At 35.0% G+C, this 21,478-nt stretch overlaps 1 pseudogene; it reads left to right on the forward strand.

Moving 5' to 3' along the window:
* LOC128563419 (bromodomain-containing protein 7-like) overlaps positions 1-4,567 on the forward strand; it is a 30,759-nt pseudogene extending 26,192 nt beyond the window's left edge.
* The last annotated feature ends 16,911 nt before the right edge of the window (positions 4,568-21,478 follow it).

Raw genomic sequence — 21,478 nt, forward strand, 5'->3', positions numbered from 1 at the left:
AAGGACGGACACTGTGTGGTGCACAAGGAAACACACGGTGTCTGATAACAGACACACTGAAACTTCATCCTAACTGCGTTGTTCTCTAACTCTCTGTCTTTATGCTCACTTCATTGTTTTCTAACTCTCTGTCTTTGGTCAATATGTTAGCTTCTGTGACTCTCAATTTCTTCATTTTTAAAACAGCGACAAGGAAATGCATTTTTTCAAAGTGGTTACATGTCTTAATGATTCAGGGAATAATTACTACAGTAGTCTTTGTCTTTTTTCACAAATGTATATATGTCTTGTAGAGTACAGTACCCCCAAACTCCAAATTCACCTTTAAACAACTATTTGAGAAGTCAGTGTGTTGGGAGCTTTTTGTGAAGGATCAGGTAGATCTAATTTGAATAGGCTTAGAAGAGAGAAATTATTATTAATTTAAACAGAGGGATCTGGCCTAAAAAAAAGAAAAAAGAGGAAGAGAAAGATGCCAATATTAAGATCTGCTAGCTTATTAGCTGCAGCTACATGATACAGCTGTGGCAATATCTAAATTATTCTGCCCAGTCTGGCAAACACAATGTCTTGGTTGCCAAGTACTCAAAAAATGACCAAAAGCTGTCATAGAATTCATTCACAGGGATGCCCATAGCATATTACATGTGAGTCTAAATTACTAAACCATGAAAGGCAATCATTAATGGGAGGACAAATAATAGCATCTAGAAATAGACTACTTGACACAACAAAAAGTAAGTGCTTCCAAGCTAAGAGTGAGGGAGAAAACAAAAACAAAAATCTAAAAATTAGTGGTAAAAAACCTCCAATTTGAACAATGCACGGCTAAGTTTTACCTACTTGATCAGTTCTGGGAGCCTCACTGCAGCATAGTAAAATAATTGATGTTCAGAATGGTAATCCTCAGTTTGAATTGTGTATAACATGTGTACATTTTGGAAATACTCCTGTTTTTTAAATACTTAGGGTTATACATGCTAAACTTTGTTTAATTGATAATTCAGCGTAATAAAACACTTTCTTTTTCTGATGATACCAAATTTTAATGACTTCTGACTTACAAAAATAATATTTTCATAAAGGGTTTGTAGATTATTAAATAACATATTTAAACCTTCTCATTCACTTTTTCTTTGCTTTTTTTGATATATTAACCTAGTGCTTACTGAGTTTATGTCACATGTGGGATACCAGCCAGATGCATTGAAAGTCTGATTTTTCAGTTTTTAACAATCTTCCTCCCTGTGGGAAAATTAAAAGGAAATCATTGTAGCTATAATTTATGCAAGACTCTGCAGTATTTTCTTACACATTGGGACAACTACTCAGGGAAAGCTGAAAGAGCACAAATTTGCTAACAAATCCTATTATCCCTTTTTTTTTTCTTTCATAACCGTTACAACAAATGAGAAAATGTAAATGTAACATATTGCAAATCTGTGGCTTATAAGAAATACACAAAGAGATGAAGAATATAAATATTTACCCAATAAAAATATGTAAATATGTGCTTTTTCTAAGATGGTATTATTAAAGGTAGATTATAAATAACTTTTTAATAAAATCATATGAGAACACTAATCCTTCTTACTCGATCTAAATGCACCATTTCAAATATTTGTAATGCTGCACTGGAAATACGTAATTACAACATCTAAGGCTAAATTCATTCCATTGAAACCAAAAGGCATTCTATTGAGATGACACGTGAAAACAGAAATCGAACTTAGCCTAAGAGTTTTTTTCCTCATTCTTGTTTCTGTCCTACAAAATGACCCGTAAATTCACCGGGCGTTTGAAAAGACTCGAACACGCCTGCTCATCAGTGCTTGGAGATACATTCGGCAGTGTGAACCCTGCTCCTTTATTGATTTTTCTCTTTCCTTAATGTAGTAATTAAGTGAGGACAAAACTCAATATAATGACTATCCATACCAAAGATAAATTCATGGATTGGTCTGAACTAAAAATGCATATGACTCTTCTCTGCACAGGCGTGTACTTCGATGCCTTTATAGCATTTCTATCAAATCATCAATGTACTTTTATTTATGTATATGGTGTTTTCATTTTGGCAGCTAAAATGTTTGTATCTTCTAAAGTGAATATAGTTTAGAATCCAGATTAACTTAGACATCCTGTATTACTGGTTATTTGCTAGAACTTTCAAATCCATATTTTCAGGCCAATTCTTTTACAAGTCTTTGTTTTAAAATGAGGACATTTCTTAAGAGTAAACAGATTACCACTATTTGTGATTTGCTGAAAATACTTAATATTTTTAAATATTCTATAAATATTGCTAATATAATTTTGCTTCGGCAAATTATAGTTTTAAAATGCGATAACGGGCCTGGAGCCACCTGCCTGCCTGGTAGCACCAGGCTTGCCCCGCCCTCTGCCCCACCCAGCTCTCTGCCCTGCCCGCCCCTGTGCGCTCTGCTCTGGCCACCCCCATATGCTCCCCTGCCCGCCCCACCCTGTGCTCCACCCTCCGCCCCTCCTCCACTAGGCCCCACCCTGTGCTCTGCCCACTCTGCCCGGCTCCGCCCTCCACCCCCGATTGTCCGGCCTTGACCGGAAGTGGCCCAGTATACTCCGCCTGGGCCTAGCACGGAGAACAGGAACAGGGTCAGGTGGGAAACAGGCAAGAAGCACAAGAAACATAAGTGGGACAAACACCCCTAAAAGGAGTATGTGGAAAAGCCCTTGATGCTGGCCCTCAAAGTGGGAGGGAATGAAGCACTGACCTCTTCCCTGGCAGCTGGGACACGGCTCCAGACTCTTTTCCAAGACAAAAATGATCATAACAAACACAAGGACAGAAAGCAGAAAAAGAGAAAGAAAAGAAGAGAAGCAGGTTCGGAGGGAAGAAAAGAGGAGAAAACAGAGAAGAGTATAGCAGGATAAAAAGAAGTGAGATGGAGATCTCCGGGAGAAAGGCAGCAAAAGGCCCCCAGGGCCAGGCCCCTGTGAGATCGGATCGCCTCCTGAGAAGCCTTTAGTCAAACAGGAAGTAGGACAGACACACTCCCCTTCAAGAAGCTTGGGATGAACTGATGAGACAAATGCAGAGAAAAGACCTAAGTGCTTTCTTTTCATTTCCTGTTCCTGGCTACTCCGTGATCATTAAACACCCCAATGGATTGTAGTGCCATGAAAAAAAAGATCAAAACAATGACCACCAGTCCACAGAGGAACCAAAGCATAACTTCAAACTAATGTGTGCTAATGCTGTGATTTATAACAAACCAGAGACCATTTATATAAAGCCACTGAGAAGCTACCGCACTCAGGGAGGAAAATTCTTAGCCAGCAAAGAATTCAAATCCTGAAACAAAGCATAGATTTCATGGCAGACTTGCAAAAACCTGGAAAGCAGAAAGCTGGACCAGACACTTCGTAGAGAGGCTGCTGGCCTGGAGAAAGAGAAGACTCCGCCGATGGTGAAGCGCAAGCTTTCAAAAGTCCCAACAAGGAAAAGAAATAGAAAAGAAAATGAAATGAACGAAAGACAGAGATATGCTTGAAGATAACGGAGCAGACTGACCACATGGTCATGGTCTCTAGAGGGAAACTGACCCTGGGGCTTGTTAACAGTCACTGTGAATTTGAAAGAAGAAAACCAGATGGCACAACAACACTGGGACTTCTTTACCCTGTGGATCCTGTTGTAGGAGAAGCAGGATAGTACCCCGTGAGACTGGGAATGACAACGGGAAGACTTCAGTCTGGAGTGAACGCTTTGCAGGGCTTCAAAGAGCATAAAAGGAACAGACTCCGGTGTTGTACTTGGATTATGGACCCCACAGTTCTTACGCACCACGTTATGACTCTACATTTTGCAAATATCAGCAAAGAGGATTCTGACTTAATCTATTCACCCTATGGGGACGACTCCGATCTTTCCAGTGATTTCAGCATCCATGAGTCTTTGGCCACACTCCAAGATTATTATATTATTATATATGGCTTAAGTGTGTTACTGGATTTTTAAACAAAAGGAGGATATTCTAAAACCTACAAGAGCTGGGGACGTCATTTCCTGAAGATGGAGGTCATACTAGGACACTTAACACAGTCAAGGAAATGGAGATTATAGAAATAGAGTCAGCAGGGTCTTTGGACTCCAGTACACAGGCTCGCGGCACTGAGAACAGTGATGAGCTTTGGTACTCCAATTGAAGTCTTTGACTCTGAAGAAGCTGAAGTGTTCCAGAAGAAATTGGATGAGACAATTAAATTGCTCAGGGAGCTCCAGGGAATCCCAGAATGAGCGTTTGAGCACCAGTCCTCTTCCCAATATGCAAGAGACAGATCATAATCTGTCTCTTGGGTCCCTCCTACAGAGAAATGCATCTTGCTGAGCAAGTGACCAAAATAATCTTAAAGAGCTTGCACAGCAAGTAACTCCAGCTGCCATTGTAATCATGTATGGAGTTCGGAAAGCAATGGGGATTTCCATTCCTTCCCCGTGGTAGGAAACCACTTTGTAGATTTAAAAGAAGATTTTGAAGAACTCGAAAAAGATGATATTGCTGAGTGCAGCCCTGATAGAATTTGAAGCCAGCTGCTATTTAATTATATATTATGTCCATATTTTTTTCATTCCTAACTTGGGAATACTTTTCAAAATATATTAAATATTTGTAAATTGTGTTTTTAATTAAACTTTTTAACAGTCAATTTTAACATTCCAGTGAATGTTATCGACTGGACTTAGATAATAAAGCTGAACCTGGGACTCTGAAAATAAAATGAAACAAAATAAAATGAGATAATGCCTTGCCTCTTCTAAATTTCACTCTAAAAGAAGTTTATAAAATAAGAGAAATAAAAACTTGATGTCAGTTTAAATTTTTAAAAACTTTCTTCACTTTGATATTTCAAAAAGTTCCCATTCTGATCCAGTCTTACAGCAACTCCAAATGCTAACTTTCTCTTTCAGACCCATGAAGGCTCGAAAAAATTATTTTTTTAAAAAAAGAGCAATTTTTCTTTAATATGAAAAAGAATGTTCACATTTATCCAGGTTAAGTTTCATATAACTAATTAGGTTATGAAGTTTCAGCTAGTACAATTATGCTTCTCTTCTTTCCCTCCAACCTTCAGTTACATTTTAGACAAATTTATTTTTTTATTTTGAATCTTGGTACATACTTAAAAACCATTAGTACATTACTCCTCCAGAGGGCAGTATGATCCTGTCAGTGGACAGCTAGAGAGCAGAACTTTGCAGAAAATAGGAGAGAGAATAAAAATGCTCTTAAATAACAAGAGGATAAGGTGCATCTATTTCTAATTTTCTTTCCTTTCTTATCATTCCCAAGGGGAAAAAAAGATCTCACATAAGATCTCAGTCAGACACATAAGATCTCAAAAGGAGACCACAGCTAAGTGAAAAAAGGCTTTTTGTTAGGATAGAAGTGAAAGGAAGCTTCCAAATAATGATACCACTTTAAGAAAACTTCTCTAAATCTCAAGCTATGAGCCCATACCCTTCTTGCACACTTCTAGAACCTCCTATATTTCTCATACTGAATTGTTCTTATTATTTGCCTTTCCATATCAGACACTATACAATAAAATATAGGAGAGTCTCTGTCCATAGCCCATTACAAAAGTAAGTATTTGGTACTTAGTGGTTTCTCAATAAATATCTTATGAAGGAAGGAAAGAGTTGATCAATATATGGATTTAATTATACATACACTCGTTCTTGGGCAATTATATCTGGATAGTATTTCTGATATTAAAAGCAATGATTTCTGGATAAAATACTTAAAAATGTATCCCTAAGGTGGCATAAAAGAGTGATTCCACAAGTTTGGGAAGGGAGAGAGCCCTCAAATTCAGATAGAAAAAGAGTGATTGAAGCTGCTGTTCTTTTACTAGCACCCAGCAGTTCCTGGCCATCCAGAGGTTGGATGGAAATAGACCTTGCCCCCAAAGGACAAAAATACAAAATCTTTTACTTGCTGTAACTTAAAATCACACCAAAGATTCTTATATAAAGTCAAGATGCTGCCAATGAAAACCACAAAACACAAAGGGGAAAGCACAGAAGAAGACAATGAAGCTACTTGCTTGCTTTATTTTGATTTTATGTGGAAGAAAAATAACAAAATACTTGTCCCTACTCTGAAAGCCATCATGATTTATTAGTTTAAAGTTGATCCTAAGTGAGCTTTAGAAACAAATACAAATCCTTTCTTGACATCTTAAACTCAAGTATAAAAGAATAAAATAAAACATGTGTTCAAAGAACCTTGATCTCAAGATTAAAAAAATCAATCTCACTTAAACTTCAGGTTTTTAAATTAACAAATACAGACCACAGAAGTAGTAACTATTTAATCTTTAAAGAAATCAAAGTGGGGTGGTGCCTGTGGCTCAAGGGGTAGGGTGCCGGCCCCATATGCCAGAGGTGGTGGGTTCAAACCCAGCCCTGGCCAAAAACTGCAAAAAAAAAAAATAATAAATAATAATAATAATAATCAAAGAGGAATGCATAAAGTATGATGCATAAATAAAAGGGCATCAAAAATAACCAGAAAGCTTAACAATAAAATAATCTGAAAGAGAAAAAGTTAGCAATTGCTATTAGACAGTCAGAGTTCCCTAGCAGATTAATTTGAGATGAGGAAAGACTTGCTGAACTAAAGATAACCCTCGAGAAAACGACTTAGAATGCAGAACAGTGAGATGCACAGACGGAAAATATAAAAAGACAAAGAGAAGAAATAATGTCTAATATACATTTAATCATAGTTTTAGGAGGAAAGAAAAAGGATGATGTTCAGGAAGCAATATTTGAAGAGTTAGTGATTCAGAATTTTCCAGAATCAAGATAAAGTAAACAGTATAACTATGATTTAAGAACAAGAATGAAATGAACGTGTTTCCAGGCCAGAAGGGCAGTGTCATTTGTGGGAGGGCTACCAGCTCCAGTTCAGGCTAAAATGGGTAACTAATCCTTCTGCTCGTTTCTTCCTCCTTATCAATTCTAAAAGAACTAGAACGGTCTGTGAAGCTAGTGAATGATGCCCACGAATATATCAATGTACACAGCTATGATTTAATAAAAATAAATAAATAAATAGCAAAAAAAAATAAAGAAAAAAAAAAAGAACTGGAAAGGGAAAATGCGCAAAACTAGAAGAAACCCTGGGGGGCAGTCAGGGATAGGAGGCTATTATTACATTTTTGTTTTGCTTGCTTTCTTTCATTTTTTTCTTTCCCTCTCTTTTGGTAACTGGTACTAAAAGAGACGCATTTCTTTTTTTCTTTTTCTTTTCCATTTTTTTTAATTTTTTATTTTTTTGAGACAGAGTCTCCCTGGTAGAGTGCAGTGCCATTGCCATTGCTCACAGCAACCTTGAACTCCTGGGCTTAAGCGTTCCTCCTGCCTCAGCCACCAGAGTAGCCCAGACTACAGGCGGGCACCACCACGGCCAGCCAATTTCTCTGTTTTTAGTAGAGACCAGGTCTCCACTTGCTCAGGCTGATCTTGAACTGAGCTCAAGAGATCCTAGTAAATGTGGAATGTAAAGGTCTTAGCAAAATAACTAAGAAAATGCTACAAAAGCTATGTTAACTAATGTGATGAAAATGTGTCAAACGATCTATGAACCAAGTGTATGGTGCCCTACGATCATACTAATGTACACAGCTATGGTTTAATAAAAATAAAAATAAAAAATAAATAAAAAATCAAACATAAAAAATAATAAAAAATAAAATAAAATAAAATAAAAATAAAAATAAATTAATTAAAAAAAAAAATAGAGATCCTCCTGCCTCAACATTCCACAGGGCTAGAATCACAGATGTGAGTCATCATGTCTGGTCAATTTTACCTATTTTTTGATTTTTTTGTTCTATTCCTGTATCATATTGTGTAAATTATGGAATAATATGATATGCTTTAATATGTAGCATGTTCAGTTTTCTTATTTACTCATGTATACTTATTTTCTGATAAAAATTTAGCATTAGCTTATCTAAAAAATTCTTTTTGGTGGATTTATTGAGATTAATTATAGATATATATATATATATATTATTTTTTTTTTTTTGGCAGTTTTTGGCTGGGGCCGGGTTTGGCTGCCACCTCTGGTATATGGGGCCGGTGCCCTACTCCTTTGAGCCACAGGCACCGCCCAATTGAATTATATTTTTATTGAGATCTAATTTTACTGTATTGTATATATTTATCCTAATTTTCTTCTATATCATCCAGATGTGGTTTAAAATTATTCATATCTTTAATTTTTCTTAATTTTATTTCTGTGTATTTTATTTGTTCCTTTCCATTGAGTATTGGATTCCTTTTCTGATTGAATTTTCTAACAGTTTATTCTAATATCTTTTTAATATCATTATCAAATTATACTGATTATATGTATAAAATCATATTCTTTTTGTTTATTCAGAATACCACCACCTTTCCCAAGTACCAGTGTACCAGCATGCACCAGTTTTAAAATTAATTTTTGTGATTTATGAAATGATACAATTTGCATATGCTAACAGTCTTACTTTATTATTTTCATACCCCAAATGTTTTTCTCTTATCTAATTTTATTACTTCATAACTCCAGAACAATGTTAGATAATAGTGTGGTGGGGATAATTTTGTTTGTTAATGACTTTAGTGGAGAAATATCTGGTTTTGCCATTAAGAATATTAGCTTTGGCTCCGTGTGATAGCTCATGCTTGTAATCCTAGCACTCTGGGAGACCGAGGCATAAGGATTGCTTGAGCTCAGGAGTTTGAGACCAGACTGAGCAATAGCGAGACCTCGTTTCTACAAAATTAGCCAGGACTGGGACAGGCGCCTGTAGCCAATCTATTTGGGAGGCTGAGGCAAAAAGACCACTTGAGCCCAAGAATTTGAGGTTGCTGTGAGCTAGAGAAGCCACAGCACTCTACCCAGGGTAACAAAGTAAAACTCTGTCTCGAAATAAATAAATAAATAAAAGAACCAGATGTTAGATTTAGTAGATACCATGTTAAAGAAAAATATGCACATTCTTAGTTTATTAACTGTATTAACTGTTCTTACCAAGAATTTTTGTTGAATTTTATAAAATGATTTTACAACATGATTGAAACACTTTTATCTATAATATGATGAATATAACAGATTTCTGAATATTGAAGCATTCTTGCATTTTTAGAATATATCTTGCTGTTTAAGACGTATTTTTGTTTTTTTGCTGTGCTACTACATTCTGTTTCCCAGTATTATCCTCAGATGGTTTTCATTCATAGGCACAATCAGTACTGGCATGTAGTCTGCTTTTGAGGTGTAACATCATTGCTGTTTGGAATTAACAGAATAATTTGTAAATCTATTGTGGAACTTTTTCTTCTTTTAGATTGCAGCTTAAATAACAAGGTAATTTTGGTTCTTTGAAAGTTTGGTGAAATTTCTCTGTGAAACCCCTTGAGCGTTGTGATTTTGGCAGAATACTCTCTGACTAATTGATCTTCTATGCAAATTAGTCTGTTTAAAGACTCTTTCTTTAAGAGTCTTTTTCTGTTTTTGTAAATTGAATATTTGTCACAAATTTCAAATATTCATCCTTGCTTTCAAATTTTTTTGCATAGAATTATGAAAAGTTTTTTCTGTTTCATTAAATTTGATGTATTAACTCCATTTTTAAAGTCAGAAAACTTGAGTCTGATACTATTCTGTTCTTATTTGCACAATTAGTAGGAGATAGAGCCGTCCTTCAAAACCAGGCCTTCTCACCCATTTTCGTCAATTCCCCTAAACCTCATTCTATGTCCAGTTTCCCAGAAGCCTATCTCCGCAGGGCACTTAAAATGTGAAGTTGTTGTCTGGTGCTGATAAAATGTCCTTAAAATAATGCTACTTTTGCTATTATAACATTTCAAGTTCTTTCAAATTTCCTCACTAAAGTTACATTCTGGCCATCCTTTACTGAAATTAACCAGCCTGAAAGTAGTTAGGGGGACACTAATTAAAATGACATCCTGTCATATATTAAGCTAAAGAAATTGATTTCTTTTTTAAAATTAAAAAAAAAAATTAAAATTATTGCAACCTTCGCAGCAGAGTATCTGGAGATGGAGAGTTCAGCTCCATCCAACCAGCTACAGATTTACCGAGGGGACAGCAGCCCTCGGAAACAAGGCTGCCTCACACGTTATTCCTCATTCAGAGTGGAAGGGCATTGCAATCCAATACTGGCTAAAAATAATAAATATAAACAATATGTAATTTAGAAGAAACATCCTTGGAAACAAGAAGGTTTATGACATGTATTTTGACATGTCAATTTATCTAAGTTTTGAGACTAACATAAAAATTGATTCCAGGGTGGAAAACATAATTGAATATCTCTTATAAGAAGAATAAAATGACCAATTCTTCCCCATTACTACTGGCAGGCAATTTCCAATTCTGTGTCCTACAGCATTAAGCATATGCTACAGTATTGTCTCTTATGAATCTGAACTTTCCATCATTTGTCACTAACTTAATTCTTAAAGCTGATTACAAGAATCGCATCTGGAGTCTCTGTTTTCTGCCCTTACGTACCCTTCCCAACTCCACTGTAGACTGCTCCTGCTTGTTTCCTAAGCTTTAGCCCTTCCAACTGGCTTGGCAGTTCCATGAACAAAGGGAATTTTTGCCTGCCTTAGGACCTTAGTCTTTGTCATCTTTGTTCTCCCTGGAGCAAGCTTCTTAAAGATCTCCCTATGACTGGCTTTTTGTCATAATTCAGATATCAGCTAAAATGTCATCTTCTTACAGATGTCCTTCTCAACCACACACATTATTGTGCTGAATGATCAACAGTGGACATTGGACTGCTTGGGGGAGCATTTAAAGCCAAAGTAATGGATTTTTTATTATGGAGTAGAGAAAATAGTAATCTCTGATTTTGTAATGTGTTTAGAATGAGAAAGGCTTACAACTGAATAGAATCTATTATGGCTTTAACAAAAACACTGGGTTCTTTTATAAAAATTAATCTCATAAAACTTACTATTCTAAAGGATCAATTTAAGAAGCTTGAACAAGAGAAGAAAGATATGTTTAGAATTTTAAAACTTTTTGTATTTTATAATTTTTTATAAATATTTCTAAATTGATATTGCATTACGATGGTCATGTATTTTAAAGTCTTGTGTGGAAATGCACTTAGCTCATTGACAGATATTTTGATGAGGACTTCAAAAGACATATCATTCACCTAGACATAATATAGCTGGGCAAACTGCATCATGTCTGTATGTGGTATTAGATTTTCTACTGGAATTTAAACTACATTATCAAGACTGAGATTTCTCTTTTGTCAAGTAACTATTCTAGTGCCAACTTAATCACAAAAATCATTATAGAGTGCCAAAACTTATGATAGGGTTATCAAAATATTATTTCTATATAAAAATATCTATTTCTATGTAATAATAGAAATAAAAATACATAAGTAAAATAATTAGTGATTTAGCCTTATGTACAAAAATAAATATTAATGATCTTCAGGAAGAAGTTGTCTTGTGAAAACATTTTAATGTGTATAAATAATAAAATCTTAGGGCTAAAGAGGAAACAGTTGGGTTAGACTTCTCAGAGAAAATGTCAGAGGATTTTTGGGACTTATTTAGAAATATTAAATGAAAATGAGATATGGATAAGATAAAAAAGGAGTAAATTTGCTTTCTAGATGCTGTAGAGTTTATGTATATTCATAATGTTGCATATTAATGCATTCTAACTCTAGATTCAGAAGTTTATGATACATATTCTTTAAACATTATGTATATTGGTTATATATTATGTGCACACAAATATGCAAGAACTTAACTCTATGGTTGACTTTGTTTCTAGCTTAGCAACAAATTGCTAAATTTGTGAGGAGCACAAAATTCAATTCACCGAACTGTTGTCTAATCTCTTATCTGAGTCAGTGGAATCTGATCTGAGCTCTGTTTTCCTATGAAACAAAGTGCTCATAGCAGCTAATTTCCTAATTTCCTGCTAACTAGAGGTTATTATATTAATGTCCCTATTTTGAATCATACTCACATCCTTGTGCTTGGTAGAAGTCGGCTAGCTGGACAAGTGAGATGATATTATATAGCAAAAGTGAAGTGTTAATTAGTGTTAGAAATAAAATTCATAGATATTATCACCTCATAAATATTCAACTTTAATCTGCAGTTCAAGAATCACAACTCATGAGTGCCTTTATAAGACCAAGGTTAAAGAGATTACAAAAATACCAATATAAATGAGAAATGTAGATTAAGATCCCAGAATGGATGAAGACTAAATCTTTTGGTATTTTTAACATTTTAATTCTGACATTTTTGAAAATTTTTCCTGTTGCCAATTCAACCCAGAAATATATTTATCCTTTTATTCTACAATAGTTTCTTTTGTGCATTAAATTGTCTGCTTATATGTAAGGGAATATTTTTGTTCTTATAGTCCATAAAATAGAATTATATCCCCATCACCATGATCTCACTCTTTTAATATGGCAATGTATACATTATATTTTTAAATGACTCTAAACCACTTAGATTGAAAATAAGTGAATTGAAAAACTAAACTAAACTTTTAATCGAGCTTCAGTTATGATAAAATCTTTTTCTTAATTGTATGAAAATAAGATTAGATATAAACTTGTATTAATATATACATTACTTTATTGTTACACTATGTGATTTAAAATTTATTGAGCCCATAAAAGAAATTGCCAAATGAACAGATATTTTGGAGAAATTCTTCTCGGAAAAAGAATGTATCTTGCTAATGTTTTTGATAACTTGCAAATAGAACATTTTTACTTGATCACATAAAAACGTTTTTATCTGCTGTCCTTGTTCATAAGTCATAAGTACAATATAGCAGTCCATATATATAATATGCCAATTAAAATGTATGACTAGATCTAATATATTAATTAGATTCATTTACATATACTATATTTTTATTCATATATTTATATATCTAGATTTTATATATACATATATATAATTTAGCAGCCAAATTCAATTCAATTGTATTTAACCTTAAGTTCCTCTTGCCACAACCTAACATACAGTCAGCATTATTGCACACTTTTATTCATATTGTTTGAATATATAACCTTGTTGTCTATTTTATTGTTTAAATTAATATCTACATTAAATGCAAAGTATAATGCAAAGAATAATGCAAAGAAATCCAACTAAGTGTATCATTCAATTTATTCAATTCAACTCACACTCATTGAGCATATGTTATATACCCCCTACTGGGCTAGTATAAGAGAGACATAGATATATTGTTCTTACCCTCAAGTTGTTCATGGTCTAGAGGAGAATGAAATATTAGGAAATAACTGCTACCCCCTACAGTAAGGTGCACAAGGTCAGAAGCTGCACATGGGAAGGTCCTTTTTATTCAGACTGAAGGGGGCTTGCAGGGAGCAGAGATGATCTGAATTCAGTGCCAGTTAAACATGTTTTTCAACTTGTAAAAGACTATAATTCTATTTAACTTTTACTAAAAAACAATAGTAATGTTACCTTACCTTTGTATTTCAGTGTTGTAAGCACTTTCACATAAAACCTGTAAAAAAAAACAATGAAATTAGTCTCATTTGATAAATGGCAAGTTAATCAAGTATGATCAGTAAGTTAATCAAAATGGACATATTTTGGTTTACTGTGAGTCTCATGCCATAAATGTACATTAATCACATCACCTTGCTATGTGAGAAAACCTAATTTTATTTGGATTTATGACACTTGTTTGGCACTATTTATGCTGCCAACAGAAAGTAACATAAAGCTGTGCAAAACCATCCTATTACGTGTAACAGATTACAGGTATACAGTGACTAAATGACATCAAAGTAAAGTCTTTATAGATGTGCACACCAATGCTAACAGAAAAATACAAGCAACAGGAATTTACAGATCAGAAACAAATTTCAGTTTGTATTTGCTTTAAACTAGCAGTTTATTTCTGATTTCTACTACAACAAATATTTATGGATCTTCTTTTATGTATAAGGCCCTATTAGTAGCAACAGGACATACAGATATGATTGTCAGTCTTAAGCAATAGAGAGGTGTTAGAAGTTTAGAAAGAAAACAAATAACTATAACAAATTATATAAAATTTATATAGGTATATAGATTCTTAAAAATTCTATAAAACAAGTGCTATAGCAGAGAAGGTCTGGGAATCAAATGTAGAGAGAGACCTTATTCAGTTTGGGCAATCACAAGAAGCTGTACAACAGAGGTGATATTCTTGAAACACAGGTAGTATTTCCACATAGAGAATTTGGAGGAGGGAATGTACCCTACAACATCAAGGCAATGATGCTGTGGAGGAGAACCTCCTTGAATTGGCCAGACATAAAGTAAGAAAACCATAGAAAAGGAAGTAGGGCATGAATGTTGAGAAAACATGGGGAGGGCCTATGTGTGAAGAAATTTTACTGAATTTCTTCTGCAATGGGGAATCAGTACACATGTCTGAGGGCAATGACTGGATATGATCTGTTTGGAAACCATGCAATAGAACACTGGGGCTAGATTCAAGGGAGAGAATAGAGAGATGCTATGAGGCTATTTCAGTAACGATAGCCTGGACTAGTGCAGTGCATCTGGGAATAGAAAGGACGGGATCAAAGCTGAGGACTTTGGAGAAGTAGTAACCATATGACATTATAATGCCTGGATTAAGTGGTGAGGATGGGAAAGAATGGGAGATCTGTGCAAGCCTTCAAGTTCTGATGACCACAATATCTCTTCATGAAAAAAAATAGTATATGAGAAGCAAGAAGAAGCTTCCATCCCTCACGCACTGACCAGCCATGTTCATTCCATGCATCGGACCAGCTTACCCAAGGTTCCCTTTCTCAGTCACCACTTTGTACATCTCTCCTAATGCTTTAAACATGTCTAAAATGTGAAGACTTTCCTAAATGGACCAGATTGGTTTAGTCAGGGTTATGAGGGGCTATGATCCCTGAATATGCACTAAAACCAAGGAAGTCAGTGGAAAGACTGTATTGGGGGGAGGATTTGATGAATTTAGTTTTGGATGTATCAAGTTTACTGTGTTTAATGGTATTTGAAGAATTAATATCTTTTCATAAAATTAATGCACAAATTTTATTGTACATGTCAGGTAGTTTGGTTGTCCAACTGTTGCTATGAGTGCATGTGATTACCAACTGAGTAAGACCAAGTAGCCGAAGAAGTCAGAGGAGAGTCTTGTGACATCTGGCCAGGGCAGGAGGTCAGCAGTGTGGCCTAGCCACTTCACAACCCCAAAGACCCTCTATGAACAGTCTGCTAAATGAATGATCATTTGCTGAGGTACCAATTTGCTTTTAATAATTATTGCCAATTGAAAATGCATATTTGGATCTCAGCCTGTTTTTATACAATGCAAAACTTATTACCAATCTGTGTGATTTAACAAATAACACTTGGGGTTAATTTTATAGTCAACATTAAAAGAATTATTGAGAAGAAAAAAACATCTGAATTAGACATTTCCTACTGTATGACATCAACAAACAAACTAAATTACCTGAGTCAACTCTAAGATAGAAGAATCTATAAAGGTAGCCCTTACTGTGTATCAGGTATTTTAATATACACTATCTCATTTGTTCTTTGCAGCTCTTCAAATTGTGTAGCAATATTGTCTTTTTGTTTTGTTTGAGTGGTTAAATAAGTTGAGGAAAGTAACACATCTATCAATATCCAAAGTTCAGATTCCAAAACAAATCCTGTCTGATTCCAAAACCCGCCCTCCTTTCCGATATAGTACCTCCTGAGCTTGAACCTATGACAATCCAGAGTATATTCAAGTCAAGTAATTATAAAATTGTAAAACATAGTGAAAATATGATAGCAAATATAATGATATTGTCTATTAAGTAGTTCTAAGCACCAGCCAATTTCTAAGTTGCTTGGCTAATTTAATCTTATTATTATAAATTACACGACATCTTGGAAGTCCTAAAGAGTTAAAGAAGAGTGGTTAAAATAAAGTCACTGAGCATCCTCTGTGAGCTCACAATATATAATATCATGGGGTGTTGAAAAAAATAGAAACCTAGAAAAAGTAAAGAAGTAAAGTTGCTTTGAAGACAAGCAAAAAGGGAAATCTACCCACAAGCACACAGAAAACATTATTTGTATTATAAACATATATCTATTATTATGCATTAGTTGACACAAGTATAATGTTGGGACAATTTCCCTGGGACAATAGTAATTATTTTTAAAATGCACTGAATTTTACACTCAATTAACGGTCCCACTAAACCCTAATTTGGCACTCTAACAGAACTCAGCAAGCTACTTAGAGGCTGAAATTGTTCCAAGGTCAAAGAATCAGAATCTCCAGGTGCTAAGGTTGTTTCAGGAAATAACTCTAGGTCCAATTAACTTCAGGATGTGAAGCACTCATGTGTATTTTTTCTAAATTTATAAGTAAAATTGCTTGTAATTATGTTTGACTTCTTTTAATTCAGTAAAGTGGCTCCAACAAGACCAGGAGATTATGGTATAATCTCCACTTGGGCTATTTAATGTCACAAAACACCAAGAAAAAACAAATCCCAAACCATGGCTGCCCATTGTGCTTATTGTATGTTGATTCCTCATCCACTTCACTGCGTCCACAATATGTTTCCCTATCTCTAAGTTATTTCATCTAAAATAATGCCCTGGAATCATCATAGGTAGGAGCCTATGCTTTTCAGGTCCTGCAGAATATTTCAACAAAGGTGTGGACTCTTCGAATTTAGTGCCTTTGCAAGACTTTCTATCCACATGAGTGAGAAATACTTCAATCTTTGTTTTCTCTACAGATACTTGTGGAATTAGACACAGCACACACATGTATAAACACATCTCCCAAGGGCAAATGTTGACTCACAAAGACAGTAACTTTATAAACATGATTCAATCCTGTAAAGAGGAGGAGAATTTTCTTGGCTGTCTCTTCATTTGCAAAGTGGTATTTTTTACAGTGGAGTTTGTGCTTAAAGATAATACGTTCCTTCTGGAAGGATGTTTGGAGAACACTTAGAGACCTAAAAATAGACCTGCCATTCGATCCTATAATTCCTTTACTAGGTTTATACCCAGAAGACCAAAAGTCACAATATAACAAAGACATCTGTACCAGAATGTTTATTGCAGCCCAATTCATAATTGTTAAGTCATGGAAGAAGCCCAAGTGCCCATCAACACATGAATGGACTAGCAAATTGTGGTACAAGTATACCATGGAATACTATGCAGCCTTAAAGAAAGATGGAGACTTTACCTCTTTCATGTTTACATGGATGGAGCTGGAACATATTCTTCTTAGCAAAGTATCTCAGGAATGGAAGAAAAAGTATCCAATGTACTCAGCCCTACTATGAAGCTAAATTATAGCTTTCACATGAAGACTATAACCCAACTATAGCACAAGACTATGGGGAAAGGGTCAAGGAAGGGGAAGGGAGGGGGGAGGTTTTGGTGGAGGGATGGTAATGGGTGGGGCCACATCTATGGTGCATCTTAGAATGGGTACAGGCGATTGCACTGATGTACACAGCTATGATTTAACAATAAAAAAAAAGGAAAAAAAAGATATGAAGCAACCTGATTTCAGCCCTCTTCCCTCATATTTTGCAATTAGGCAATTGCAAAGAATTCTTGACAATTCTTTGCCATCCAAGGTTTGCTAGGCATAAAAAGCTTCCTCATGCTAAGCTATATACTTTATGATGTTTGCTTTCTTAACTCTACATTGACCTAGTTGAAATTGACCTAGTTGAAACATTGAGTTTTATGCTCGTCTAACTAAATTCTTAACCAAGGCCACCTTCCTTCCTGTCCCTACCTTAGAGTAGTAGACTGGTTTTATTTATCATTGCTCCGTTTTTTCTTTGCTTTCCTTCTGTGTTTTTCTTTAATTTTTTTATAAACTATGAAACCGTGACATATTTCCTAAAGCACTTAGAAGCAACTCCACTTTAACACTTTAACATGTGTCAGTCCACATATATGCATAGTAGACCTGTTGCTTCATGTATACATATGAGACTTATTCTCCAAATAAAACAAAGCAGCCTGTGAGTGCAAGAACCAAGATTGAAACATATTATAGTACCCCTCAGAATAGTGATGCCCAATAAAGCTTTCTATGATGTTGGAAATGGTCTTATGCTTCTACAGTCCAATACTACAGCCTCTAGCCACGTGTGACTATTTGAGCACTTGAAATGTTGCCAAGGAATCTGGAGTACTGAATTTGAATTTTTTTCATTTAAATAGTTCCATGTAGTTAGTAGCTAAGTTAGCAGACAGCACAGCCCTAGAGCGTGTAGCTCAAATTGAAAACCTATCACGTGCTCTACAAATATTGCCCAGTGAACACACAGAGCTTTAAATTAAGCTAAATACGTTCATTTTCATGGACTGAGTTTTTAATCCCCATTTGGAATTTTATCATTCAGTGTGTAGAGAGCAACTTTTATCAGAAAAAGGAAGAAGGAAGGAAGGAAAGAAGGAAGGGAGAGAGGGAGGGAGGATGGAAGGAAGAAAGAAAGAAAAGAAGGAAGGAAAAAAGAAATGAGGGAGGGAAGGGAGGGAGGAAAAGAGGAAGGATGGAAAGGAGGGAGGGAAAAATAGAGAAAGATGTGAAGAAGCGAATGAGAGAGAAAGAGAGGAAGGATGGAAGGAAGGAAGGCATCAGAGTGAGATATTTTAGAGGGAGCTCCTTAATTGATGCTCTTGAAAATCACTTCAAATTAGGAGTTAATATCTTCACTTAGAGCCTGACCTAGTTGTATCATAATCATATTTCAGAGACTTCTTAGGGTAACTCAAAATTTTAAATGGATCTCACACTGATCATGGTGAAGCTAAGTTATCAGTCACATGAAAACAGATAATTTCATTTTAGAATGTTCAATCACATTTAATCAGTCAGAACTAAAGAACATTCATGAACATTTTCGTAAAATGTGTATCTGAATTGACTAAGAATTTTGTGTTCTTCTAAATACAGTAGAGCCTCCATAGTTGGCCACATCCCTAACATTGACCACTTCCTTAAGTTGACCTAATTTTCATACACTGGACATGTACCTCATATAGTAAGGCCCAGTTATGTAGACCACCTCTGCAGCTTGACCAATCTGTTAACAATTCCTTGGATGGTTAACTTATGGAGGTTCTGCTGAATAATTGGCTTTTTTTGATCAGAATTTTAAAGAATCAACTCATTCATTTTCTTCATAAAATGTTGATAAAATTTTAAGTAAATAGAAAAAGTCTTAATAACTTTTACCATACCCCTTGAGACAAATATAATGTACAAAGTACATTAGCTAGCTAGAGTGAAATCTGTTCTAATTCTGTATAATGCAGTTCCAAATGGAGTCAGACATGATCTGTAATTTTCTGTTTCTTTTCTTTTTTTTTTTTTGCAGTTTTTGGTCAGGGCTGGGTTTGAACCTGCCACCTCCAGTATATGGGGCCGGCACCCTACTCCTTGAGTCACAGGCACCATCCCATGATCTGTAATTTTCAAACTATGTTCTGAAAAAATGGGTAAAAATATTTAACTTACATAAATACCTTTGAAATGCCTATGATAGTGTGGAGCCTCCATATTTGTTCTCTGTGCTCTATATGAAATGTGTTTTCATTCAAACAAGTTCATTTTTCTTATTATCTATCTTTATAAAAATTAAATACAGTAGAACCTCCTTAATCACACAGTGACCCCAAGTTCTATCCATGTTGTTCCAAAAGATGAGATAATAGTATTCTCCTGTGTATGTATATCACATGTTCTTTGCCCATTTATTCGTTGATGGACACTGAAGGTCATGGCATATCTTTGCTATTGTGAATAGTGCCGTGATAAATATGTATCCCTTTAATAAACTGATTTCTTTTCTTTGGGGTAGATATTCAGTAGTAGGATTGCTCAATATGGATCATAGGGTAGTTCTATTTTTAGTTTTCTGAGACATCTTGGTACTGTTTGCACTAATTTACATTCCTGTTGACATGTGTAAGAGTTCCCTTTCTTTCTTCACTTAGTCTCCAGGATCCATTACTTCTTGTCTTTTTTAGTATCAGCCATTCTATGGGAAGGTGACACCTCCATATTTGTTCTCTGTGCTCAGGATTGCCTTGACTATTCTTGGTCTTTTTTGATTTTTGTCTGAATTTTAGGAATGCTTTTTTTGATTTCTGTAAAAAATCACATTAGTATTTTGATAGGGATTGCATTGACTCTGAATATTGCTTTGGACAGTATAGTCATTTTAATGATATTGATTCTTCTAATCCTTGAGCATGGATTGTCTTTCCATTTTTTGATGTCCTCTTCATCAATGTTTTATAGTTTTCCTTGAGTTCTTTCATCTCTTTACTTAAATTTATTCCTAGATATTTTATTATTTCTTTGTAGCTATTGTAAATGAAATTGCCTTCTTGATTTATATTTTCTTTCTTTTTTTTTCTTTGCTGTTTTATTATTGGTATATGGAAATGCAACTAATTTTCATATGTTAATTTATATCCTCAACTTTATTGAATTTGTTTATCAGTTCTAAAAGTATTTTGGTGGTCTTTTGGGTTTTCTAAATATAAAATCATGTCGCCTGCAAAAAGGGACAATTTGGTTTGCTCTTTTTTTAAATTGAATGCTTTTTATTCCTTTCTCTTGCCTGATCACTTTGGCTAGGACTTCTGGTACTTGGTGTAATTTAGACTGAAGATCTTCTTCTCCCCTGTTTCCTATCCTCCATCCCCTAATATTTCAGGAGGCTGTGGCCTATTTAGGAAGTAAATAGTTTTTGTTTTTATTCTTGTTTTTTTTTCCTTCTCCAGGGTCTTGAATCCCAGTTGACTGCAATAGCACTGGTAAATTACTCAAGGTTGGAGGAAGAATTTGAACGTGCAAGAAGAGCTTTCAGAGATGGTGTAGCTTTGTGTTGCCTGTCTCCCACAAGCTTCCACATTAAAATTATGATGCATTCTGCTTGGTGAATCCTACTGATTATCTGATGTATGAATTTAATTTCCTTCCTCCAGATATACAGCTTGTCATACACATGATTTATGAAAATAAGCTTCCCTTGGACAGCGTTCCTTGCAAATTTGAGGAAAGTAGACTTGACTATGGACTAGGACAAGTACAGGTTTAGTTGGTACTTGGAAAATTGTAACCTTCAGATGCTGTGGCTAGAGGTGAGATTATGCGAACCAGTTATACTTGAGTGAAATAAGAGATTGAAGAACAAGAGAGTGGTGTAAGAAGATCTCACTCAGACTCAAGCACACCTAGAAAGTTATGCTGTCTGAATCCTTACCATGCGTGAGGTTCAGAAACCTTGATGAACATAATCCTCACCATCAGGGCTGTTTTTCATCTCAATAGACAGATGTTTTATCTGA

This window comes from Nycticebus coucang, chromosome 13 (assembly GCF_027406575.1).
Source record: "Nycticebus coucang isolate mNycCou1 chromosome 13, mNycCou1.pri, whole genome shotgun sequence".
NCBI classification, from domain to species: domain Eukaryota; kingdom Metazoa; phylum Chordata; class Mammalia; order Primates; family Lorisidae; genus Nycticebus; species Nycticebus coucang.